Source organism: Aphelocoma coerulescens, chromosome 1, assembly GCF_041296385.1.
Source record: "Aphelocoma coerulescens isolate FSJ_1873_10779 chromosome 1, UR_Acoe_1.0, whole genome shotgun sequence".
Classification (NCBI taxonomy): domain Eukaryota; kingdom Metazoa; phylum Chordata; class Aves; order Passeriformes; family Corvidae; genus Aphelocoma; species Aphelocoma coerulescens.
This window is the reverse complement of record NC_091013.1, coordinates 5,086,771-5,097,695: the sequence shown is the minus strand read 5'-3', so window position 1 is coordinate 5,097,695 and position 10,925 is coordinate 5,086,771.

Genomic DNA, 10,925 nt, shown 5'->3' with positions numbered 1-10,925 from the left:
TCCAATGCAAACTCCAACATTTTTGAACTAATTTGAATCTGCAGCAGGAGCCTGTACTGAATCATTTCTGCATGTCACCAGGTAATACTGAGGAGGTGGTGTGAGCTCAAAGCAGGTTCTTTTTGTGTCACCAGAACATTATTTTAGCCAAGCCTTCTGGGCAAGTATTGCTCTGATGCTCTGACCTGGCCCTGGGCAGATTTGGGCATCTTGGAATTACAGAATGGTTTGGGTTGGAAGGGAGTTTGAAGATCATCCAGTTCCAAGCCCTTCTGCTAAAAGCCCCATCCAACCTGGCCCTGAACACCTCCAGGGATGAGGCATGAACACACTTCCAAGGATGCAGGAGGCTGTGGGTGTGCAGGGCTGATGGGGCAGGTCACCTGTGACACTCCTGCTCACCACAGAGGTTTTTACCCAACCCTACCTTCTCTTCAGCAGCTTTGATGCTGAGTGGTAGGAGTCCATGTGCACAAAAAACCCCATTTTCTCATGGAAGGAAAATCTGAGGAGGACACAGGTAACTGCCTTCAGTGCTTGGCTGCAGATCCTATATGTCAATATTGTTAAACTTCTAAAGGATCAGAGACTGCCATGGCAATTCCTATTCCTGAGGGATATTTTTCTTCAGCTTAGGAGAGATAGACCTTGACAGTGATCTCTACTGGCTGCAGGCACTCCTGTGATCCTCGCCCTGCCTGCTGTCCTGGAAGAAACCCAAATTTTCTTCCAACACTTGAACTCATGGCAGATCGTGGTGCGTGGGAGTGACATGAGATGTGATATCTGGCAGATGGCTCAGGCCTTTTTGTTCTTCTTCCTGCAAGTTCTCCTTTCCTATTCCATTTCATGTTTCCTTTTCTGCACACAGCAGTTCCTGAGCTTCAGTTGAGACCATGTGTGCCTGTGGATTGCTTTGAAGGGCTCTGTGCAAAGTGAGCAGAGAAAGGAAGCTTTGCTGGAAGGTGTAAATCCTTCCTTTAGATGTTTTCCAGTCTGCCTTGTCTGACTGGAAAACACACACAAATCATTAAAAGGGAGGGGATACCACTGCTGCAGAGAGGGAAACAACACTCCTCTCCCTGGTATTTGAACTATTTTTTTCTAGTGGTTAAACCTGATGTCACTTGCTTGTGTTTATTTTCTGAACTTGAACCAAGGCCTGTGTGTGTGCCTGGCAAAAGGGGGTGGGTCAGCAAGGGTGTAGTTTTACAGCAGGACTGGAAACCCTCAAACCATTCCAAGAATATTTGTAGGCCACATGAGTTCACCCCATGCTGCACTGGAGCTTTTTGTGGTGATTGTGCAACTCCTCTGCTGAGCACTGACACTCCAAGGAGCTTTTAAAAATGCAGGTAGGGGAAAATGTGTTTCTTTTCCTCAGCATTTCAAACCAAAGCATATCCTTCCTATCCCTGTTGCTGGGATTTCACCAGAAGCCCCTTCAGCAGCACACAGTTGAACAGAGTGACCTTTTATCTGTCACAGCAGGAAGGAACCCTAATCAAATGCAGCCCAGAACTATGCTTTGGAACAGGCCTTTCATTTTTAACAAAACTTTGGAAGCAATCTTGTTCTATAAACAAAAATGTCTGTAAACAAAAATGTTCTATTCTTTAAAAAGAAAGACCCTAATACAATGTAGTTGCTTTATCTCCAGGCTAGTAAAAAGTTGCTGCCAATTTCAGCACACTCCAAAATCTGCTTCAGCTTTCTTTGATGAGCTATTTTGCTTTGATCTGAGGAGGAAACACCCTGTGGGTTTAACTCTTTCTGGTTGTCCCTGTTGCTGTCAGCCCTGGTGCCCTGGTATGAAAGGAGACCAGAAGGACTCGGAGTGTGGTGAGGGAAAGCACAATGGGATTTGGAGTGTGGTAAGGGAAAGCACAATGGGATTTGTCAATAATTGTGGATGCAGAGGCTGGAAAGAAAAGAGAATTGAATGTTGATTTTTAATGTATTTGCACAGTTTATCATCCACTACAGCACACCAATACTTCTTTCAAAGTTCTTTTTTCCCCCTCTCCTTTTCTATTAATAGAGATAATTGATGTGCTTGCACAGGCAGATGTGCCCATGGGCATGACCTGAACACCCAGCGGGGTGGCTGCCCCTCATTTCCTAACCAGCACTTACAGCCTTGACTTTGAACAGCTTCTGGAAAGTCTATTGCAGTCAGTGCCCATTGGAAATGGGAGTTTGGTGCTGTTGGTTGCTTAATTCAACTTTGAATTCAAACAGCTCTTTATAGCTGGGTGGAGGTATTAACTCCAGAGAATCAGCATGAAGCAAATACAGGTAGAAGCAAAGAGGACTTGAACACAGTCATGGAGCCTCCCCTGCTTCTGTCAACAGCAAGGCCCAGTTCTCCAGGGAAAAGCTTTGAACAGTTATTCACCTGTCTGAGATTTATCAGATTTACACCTACAGGCAGGATATACTATTTCTGCATGTTGCCCATAGGGATAATAAGAAATTAATAGTCTTATCTGGCATGGAAATTCTGATTTTGGACTGTCAGACGTAGTCATGTATATGTGTGTGTATATATACACACACACATATAAAAAATAAATATGAATAATATATATATATATGTATAAAAATATATCTATGTAAGAAACCCCACACCAAACAAAAAAACCCCCAACTATTCACGGACCCAAGCTTCCTTCTAACACAAAGTAAGCAGATCCTTTCCCTGTGTTGTGTCTTGGTGTTATATAACCCTTTGGCTGAAGCTTCACTTGCAGTGGGAAGAGAACCACAGTGCATGTGCCCCTCACCTCCTCAACCTCCGTGTGAGAAAGAGACAACCTCAATCCTGTGAAAAGTCCGGGGAGCAGCACAGGTTGGCACTTTTGAGTTTTCCATGCCTTGTGTTAAAGAAAATACAGTATAAACAAGTAGCTGTTGCTGCTAATCCTTTCTGAAGTGACTGTTGGAGGGAGGCAGTTATGAAACAAGAGTATTCAACACGAAAACACAATTAAGCATCCATTTTTGGCGTTCCATCTGTGCAGGTTTTCAGGCTTGCCGCTTGATTCACTGCCTTTACAGCTGTGCTGCAACCCACCAGCGTTTTGTGCTTTTAAATAAGAGCTGTGTTAGTGTATTTTCTCATCAGCATGTTGTCAAGATGGCAGCATCCCGTATAAATTCTGGTTAGTTTTTTGCAGTGCTGGATGTCTTGGATTTCTCCATTGACTTTTCCCCTTTATCACTGCAGTATTTTACATAGCAGTGCTTCCTTTGCTTTCTAGTATTTCAAATTTTAGTATTTCAAAGCTCAAGAAAGGCAGAATGTGACACACCATCTATAACAAATTAAAAGCAACATTACTCTGATTTTTTTCCTGTTTCCTGCCCTGTGGAAGACTTCATATTATTATCTACGTTCATTTAGTTTTACCTGAAGTAATAAATCATCACTGCATCTAAAGCCAACAGTATTCAGCAAATAAACCAGCAATTTGAAAGTGAAAGCTTCTTATCTTCAAGGAAATTGTAGTAATTAGTCACTGTCTCTAAGATTTACATGTGCTGTGTTTCCGGAATACTTTACTGGGAAATTCTCTTTTGTAAACAAGGCAGAACTGTTCTGTGTCAGGCAACTTCTAGGAGGAGCAATATAAATCAGCTGGTACTTCTCAGCTTCCCTGAAATCTCTTATGGGAGTTTCTTTAGGGAGAAGAGCAGCTTTTACCTGCTCGTTTCAATACAGAGGCACAGGGACTTTGGTCATTACATCATAAAATTGAATTTCAAGCCTTTTCCCTCTCTTGACACTGCCTTCATTAAAAGCCAAAGAAGCTCTCCAAAAACCCAAAGTGACCAAACAAAACCCCCCATCTAAAGCCAGGTAAATAAGATTTCAAGATTTTTGTCAAAAGCAGTCACATCAAGTCAGGTTCTGTCCCTTCTCTCCTCTCCATGGTGCAGCCAGGAGGAATTTTCAGCCGCTCCTTGTTTTTTTTCAGTTTTGTAACCCAGCATAGCTAGAATCTACAACAAAAAGAAAAAATAAAAAGAGGAACATCTTCCTGTTCCACCTTTGCAGCTGCAGAGAGCCCTGAGCACTCACAGCACTGGGTCAGGTGCAGCAGCTCCACTTGGACGTGTCAGGCACCAGCATGGAAAAGCTGCTGCTGCACGTTCATTTCCTGTAAATAAGCAGTGGGTATATTCAGGAAGGCACTGGGAATGAGTTGACAAAATCAAAAAGCAAGAGGTTCTTTTCACCCTGTCAGCTTTTTGTTGTGCTTGCTGGGAAACCCAGCAGCGTTATCAAGGTAGCAAAGGGGAAATCTGTGGATGAATTAATGACAGCTGCTGTGGTTCTTAGGAGGTTCCCAGGTCACTTCTTGCCCTGTGGCTTTACTGGCACCACAGAGGCAGTGCCCTGCCTGGTTGCTTGCCTGCCCTGTGCCACCCTGCCCTGGCACCTGGTTTCTCCCACGGAGGCTGAGGGATGCAGTCTGTGGCTGGGGTTCTTGCTGCATCCCATTTTGGGAACACACAGCACAGCAAGAGCCACTCTCTTCACTGGCTGGGTGTGGGAAGGGGGCTCCAGTGCCTGCTGAGGGATGTGGGAGCCATCAGAGCCCTACAGCCAGCTCTCCCTCTGCTCTGATGTGTCTTCTCTGCCCGATTCCCCTCACTGCACCCCACCTGTGCTCTGACACCATGCCTGGTGCTCCTGCCTCAGCCTGGCTTCTGACACCTCGTGTCACACTGACAGGAGTGACAAGTGCTAGGCTCTCTCTGCAGGTGTCACTGCCATGACTGCACCAAATGGTTCAGTGATGAGAAACAGAGAAGCTGCTCTCCTGACAGGGCTCCCCAGGAGCTACAGCTGCCTCCTCATTCCCACACTCATCCTTCATCACTGTGAGAGATGCCACCTCTTCTTTCCACAGGCAGAGGCAGGTCCACGTACCCTGTGTGCATGGGGAAATACAGGGAAGGAATTCTTCCCTGTGAGGGTGCTGAGGCACTGGAACAGATTGCCCAGAGAAGCTGTGGATGTCTCATCCCTGGAAGTGTCCAAGGCCAGGCTGGACAGGGCTTGGAGCAACCTGGGATAGTGGAAGGTGTCCCTGCCCATGGCAGGGGGTTGGACCTGGATGGTCTTTAAGGTCCCTTCCAACCCAAACCATCTGGGATTCTTTTTGTAATATAGATCACATCAAAATTGCAAGAGCTGAAGAAAGGGTCAGGAAATGGCACTACCTGGTGAGCAATGATCACGGCAGGAATGGCTGCCTTGATCCTTAATCCCTCAGTGGGAGATATTAGGGATGTGAAGGCATTTCACCACTCGGACATTCAGTCCTTTCTGCTGCCCTGGGGAACAGGGTGGCAGTGAGCGAGCTCCCTACCCACTGCCCCTGCTGATCAGCTTCCCTTGGTAACAGCAGGTCTGTGGGAGTGAGCCTGGCAAAGGCAAACACACGGAGACAGGAGAGCTGGCAGGCTGGGGGAGCTGCCTGTGCCTGAGAAAGAAGTGTGGCTGTGTCTCCAGCTCACTTTTGCCATATTTTTACAGGACTTTTTAAAAGGGCATGTACTGATAGGGCAAGGGATAATGGGTTTAAAGTGAAAGAGGGAGGGGTTAGTTTAGGTTTTAGGAAGAAATTCTTTACTGTGAGGCACTGTGAGGGTGGGGAGGCCCTGGCACAGGTTGCCCAGAGAAGCTGTGGCTGCCCCATCCCTGGAAGTGTCCAAATCCAGGCTGGATGGAATTTGGAGCAACCTGGTCTAGTGGAAGGTGTCCCTGCCCATGGTGGGGTTTTTAAAATGAGTTTTAAGATCCCTTCTGACTCAAACTGTTCTGTGATTCTGTGTTTTCCTGCCCTGGGCAGGAGGCAGGGGGGCAGGTAGCGTCACAGAGGCTGAGAGATGATCCCACCCTAGCCAGCTCTAAGCCATGGAGAACATTTGCAGAAGCAGATGCCAGAGAAGCCAGCCTGGGGCTTTGCTGGCAGAGCTGCTGCTGCCCTGGAACCCCCCGTTTGCAGCACTCAGCTGTCAGAACCTGCACTGCTGCTGCCCACACCCACCTCACTCTGGGTGGGCTCCGTGTCAGACAGAGAAAACTCCTGTCCACCTGCAACACATCACACAAGACCCAGCCCCGTCTGCTCTGGCTGAGCCAGGTCCTTCAAAGCCTCCAAACAAAAGGGGTTTAGCCCTGGTGAGCCCTGACCATCCATTTTTAGCCTTGATGGAAGGACAGCCAGCTCCTCTTGGAAAAGACACGGCTGCACCACCCCTGTGGCGGGCACTACTTTAACCAGCCCTTACCCAGGAGGTGATAAAGTGAGTGTGACCACCTGTGATGACATTCTGCCCTGCTCCCCAGGCAGCATTAGGCATTGATTTCCAGAGGAGTCACATGTGGTGAGTCAAGTACATCCCCACGTAAAGGAAAAGCCTTTCCTGGGCAGGCAGAGGCAGCCGGGTCTTGCCCCAGTGCTCTTTGCTTTGTGCCTGTGAGTTCAATGGGCTCTTTGCACTCAGCTGGGCTGAGCACGGTGTTCCCAACTCAACTCATCCACTTCCAATAAAATGACTAGTTCATGAGGGAATCACATCTAAATTATCCTGGTTTAAATCCACCAGGGGAGCTGAACACGCAGGGGAACGCAGAGATCTAGGGCAGGAAGGGAAAGTCTGTCTGGATCCGAGGTTTCAGCCAAGCTCCTCTGGGAAGTGAGCAGATCCCCTCTGCAGAGTTTCCAAGCAGGATTCTGTCTGTCTGTAAAGGAGCTGCATCAGTTCCTGCACACCCTGCCATGGGTAGGAGTTGTGCAATCAGCAAATCATTCCTGAACTACAGCAGGAGAAACGAGCTGGGGCCATCACGAGCCAAGCAAGAAACTTCAGCTAAAAAATAGTGCAAATGGCTTTGCACTGGCAACTTCTTTCTGGAGGAGCATAATTAGTGTTTTACTGATTGGGTTCTGCATGCCTGTGACTGTCCTGACTTGTCTCTCAGACCATCTTGGTGACCAGAGGTGGCACCAGCGCTGTGTTCACACAGGGGTTCACGAGCAGGACCTGCATGAGCAGTGAGGAGGGTGGGAGGAGGCGTTTGCTCTCCCTGCAGAACGTTCAGCACCAGTGCTACCATCATCTACTGACTCATCCTAGGTCATGCAGTGCATCACTGGAATTCATTTATGTCCCATTTCGGGCTATGTGGTCAGCTCCTTGAGGCAGAAACTGTTCTTCACTAAACACCTGCAGACTGCCCAGTAATTTGGGACTACCACAGTATGAAGCCTTCTTCCAGAGAAAGTAACATGCAGGATTAGAAGTGGAAAGAAAATCAATGACATGTACTCTAACTTCTCCTAGGAAAAGGAGACACCCATTCCCACCTTATCCTGACAGATATCTGTCTCCTGGTGGAACATGGCTGTCCTGGAGAAAGATGGATGAATTTTAAACGGAGAAGCTCCCAGTGCAATGAGACAGTTTCAGGTACCCATGTGGGTAAGCACTGTGGAAGTGTTTTAGAGCTAGGCTGAAGAAGCAGTGGTTAGATTTGAGACATTAGGCTAAGATTTGAGGTCAAAGTTGCAACTTGAGCCAAACCCATTTTGGATGATTCACATCAGAGACCCTCACTAGCATCTGTGATCACTGTAAAATTGCCAACTGGTAAATCTCAGCTTGATATGGAGGAAGAAAATACTGGAAAAGCTTCATGGCAGACTCAGTGCTGAGAGGGCAGGCATTGGGTCCATTTCAGCTGTTGTGGTTTTAGGGGCCTGTTTGTCTTTCTGGTGGCTGTGCCTGTGGGACCACTCAGGGCTTGATGGCTGATGCACATTTTTTATGGATTCATATTCCTGGCAGAGGTGTTTGAAGTGATCAGTGGCTTTTGATAGTTGCAAAATTTACTGCCAGCACCATATAATCACTGAGAAAAGTGGCTATTATCCTCCCCACCCCGCTAACTCGTTGAGGATAAAAAAATAATCTAAACATTTTGTGTAATTTTCTTCTTTGATCCTCCCTTGGCAATTCTTTAGAACAGTGGTTGTGCAGCTGGGAGTGGGGAGAGTGATGTGGGTGTCGTGAAGGATTTCAGTGTGTTTTGTGAAGGGATAATGAAACAGCCCTCAAAGATGGGGAGTCCTTTCAAATGATTATTCCCCTTCACCTGTGTAAAGACAGACATCATTAATGTTCTTCTGAGACTTTTTGAACAGTATGTACCAGGAGGAAATGTCAGGCTCTTATACATGTCCTTGTTGTTATGCTGCCTTTCCCTACATGAGAATACATTTAGATGGGCTAAAAAGAGGTTCTTAATGGAGTAGAGTAGCTAATACTATAATTCTGAAAAAATGAGATACTGGAGAAGATAAAAAGTTTCAGCTTTGGGTGGTGTGGGGCATGGCTGGAGCTGATGCCAGCTGATGAAGCTGTATTTGGGCAGAAGGAGGTATAATCATGCCTGATTTAAACCCTGCAGCCGTCACGTGGCAGAAATACTCCTGTTAGGCCTCTTGCTTCCATGAATCTCTAATTGGAATTTTGTCTAATGAGCCTGGTATGCAAATCTGTGTGCAAATGGAACTGCCAGACCTACCTTGTTAAAGGTTGTATTGCACCCTGAGAGACACACCAGCAGCACGGAGACATTTAACTGGTGTCCAGGTGAGCAGTGCCTTATTCTGGTACTTGGCAGCAGTGCCTGGCGCTTTGCTCCTGGTCAAGGCCAGCCCAGCCCTCAGTTTTATTCTTGACACACAGGCCCAGGTAAGAGGTGTGAGTGTCCTGTGTCCCACTGGCTCAGCAGTGCCAGCCCCGGCCTCTGCTGCCCTGGGGACTGCACCTTGGATGGACCCCCTGCAGCAGGAGGAACTCCAGTGCCCTTCCCGAGCCTAAAACAGAGTCCCAGAATGGTTTGGGTTGGACACCACCTTAAAGATGAACTTGTTCCACCCCCTGCCATGGGCAGGGACACCTTCCCCTATCCCATGTTTTTCCAAGTCCTGTCCAGCCTGGCCTTGGACACTTCCAGGGATGGGGCAGCCACAGCTTCTCTGGGCACCCTGTGCCAGGGCCTCACCACCCTCACATAAAGAATTTCTTCCTAATAGCCAATCTAAACCTACTCTTTCCTAGTTTGAAGCCACTGCCCTTTGTCCTGTCACTCTTTAAAGGGGCTGGCTTTGCTGGGAGTGCAGATTGGAGCATGAACTCCCCTTCCTGAAGATCAGAATGCTCCTGCTGCACACCGAGAGAAATGGCAAAAGGATTTGGCTGCAGATGCTCCTCTAATGCCTACTGTGATTCCTCCTCCTCATCTGGGCAAGGAAGGAAGGAAGGAAGGAGCCCCACAGCACAGAACATCCGTGGCTGTGCTGCCAGTAGAAGTACAGCAGCAGCTGGGATTGCATGTGCCACATACCCAGAGCTAATCCAGGCACTTTTATCTGCCCTGCGTGACCTGGTGTGTTTACAGAGAAGTTCATTTTCCAGGCAATTCTTTGGAGGCACCAGCCTGCAGCTTCAGGAAGGCTGCACTGTGTAAATGCACGTTCAGAGGGCACATTCTGGTATGACTCATGGTGGTGGAACAAACTTTTTGCTGAGCTCTGAAGAAGTCAGGGCTCAAAAAATAAAATTTAAAAACCTCAGGCAAACCCCATCTGGCAAACAGGCTTTGATTTTGACCCCACGGTATGGAGTAATAAATCCATCCATGAAGCACAGCACAGGACTCAGTTCTTTTTTCGAAAGAATGTCCCAGGGGTTGTTACTCACTTTTACAGTCTGCAAACACCATTCTCCCTCTGCAAACTCTGAGCTCCTCCTGTAAGTCACGCCATCGAACCCCTCTCCATGTACAATGAGTCTTTCAGAGTGATTATTGTCTCCCTGGTTAAATGTTAACGACCGGGATGAGAAAAGACCTTTGTCCGAGAGATAAATTCAGAGGTGTTACAAGGTTGTTGCACTGGAAATAATGGGCTTAATCTCAGTACTGAAAGTAGTAAACACTCTGAGTTAGCCTACACAGTTCATGTTTGAAAGAAAGAGCTGTACCATACAAATAGGTACAAGCTTTTAATACTAATCAGCTTGTAACATTTTCAATTTAATTTTATCTATTTTCATGCAAAAGATGCCTGGATCTGTAGAACTCCTACATGAATTCACCATGTGAGTGTCTATAATTCAGTGCAGCTCAAAACTGTGGGTGCTGCTGAGTGTTCACAATTTTCTCCTCAGTAGAAACAGTTAGATAAATACATAACTAAAAACGTAGGCTTAGAAATGCAGTTTTTCTGCCTTTTGCATGTACTTGCCAGTGGAAGAAGCTGGATGACCTGTCCTAGCTCAGTGTTTAATGAAGATTTTTAGCACTGTGCAGCCATCGGGCAGCACCTGATGCTTCCTGCATGGGTGGAAAAGGCAGCCTGAAGCACAGGGCAATGAATAAATCACCATGCAGGGTGAAGAAATGAAACAGCTGGTAGGATAAAATGAAAGACTGTAAATAAAGGGGAGATTCCTGTACTTTTTGTCCACTACAAGCCACGATCTCCCTGGCTCTGGGTGACGCAGCCTAGGCTCAACATCCCTAAAATGGGTGATGTGTCCTCTGCAAGAAAAGGAGCTGGGAAGAGTCACTGACCCTGGAGATCTGCCCTTGGCAACACACACAGCAGGCAAGAGGAGGAGGAGGAGGATCAAAGTCTTGAGAGAGGGGAAGAAAAAATTACAGCCTGGAAGAAATGAAATTGCCCTTTATGACACATTACCCCAGTGAACCTTCAGGAGTACATGGTGTTTTAGACCATGTTACCTGTCACCCCATAACCTTTAGGAACATATTTCTTCAGTTCTTCCCCACAATAAGGAATCACCTCCCTGCAGCCAGACCCTGCTGGCCAGTCCTG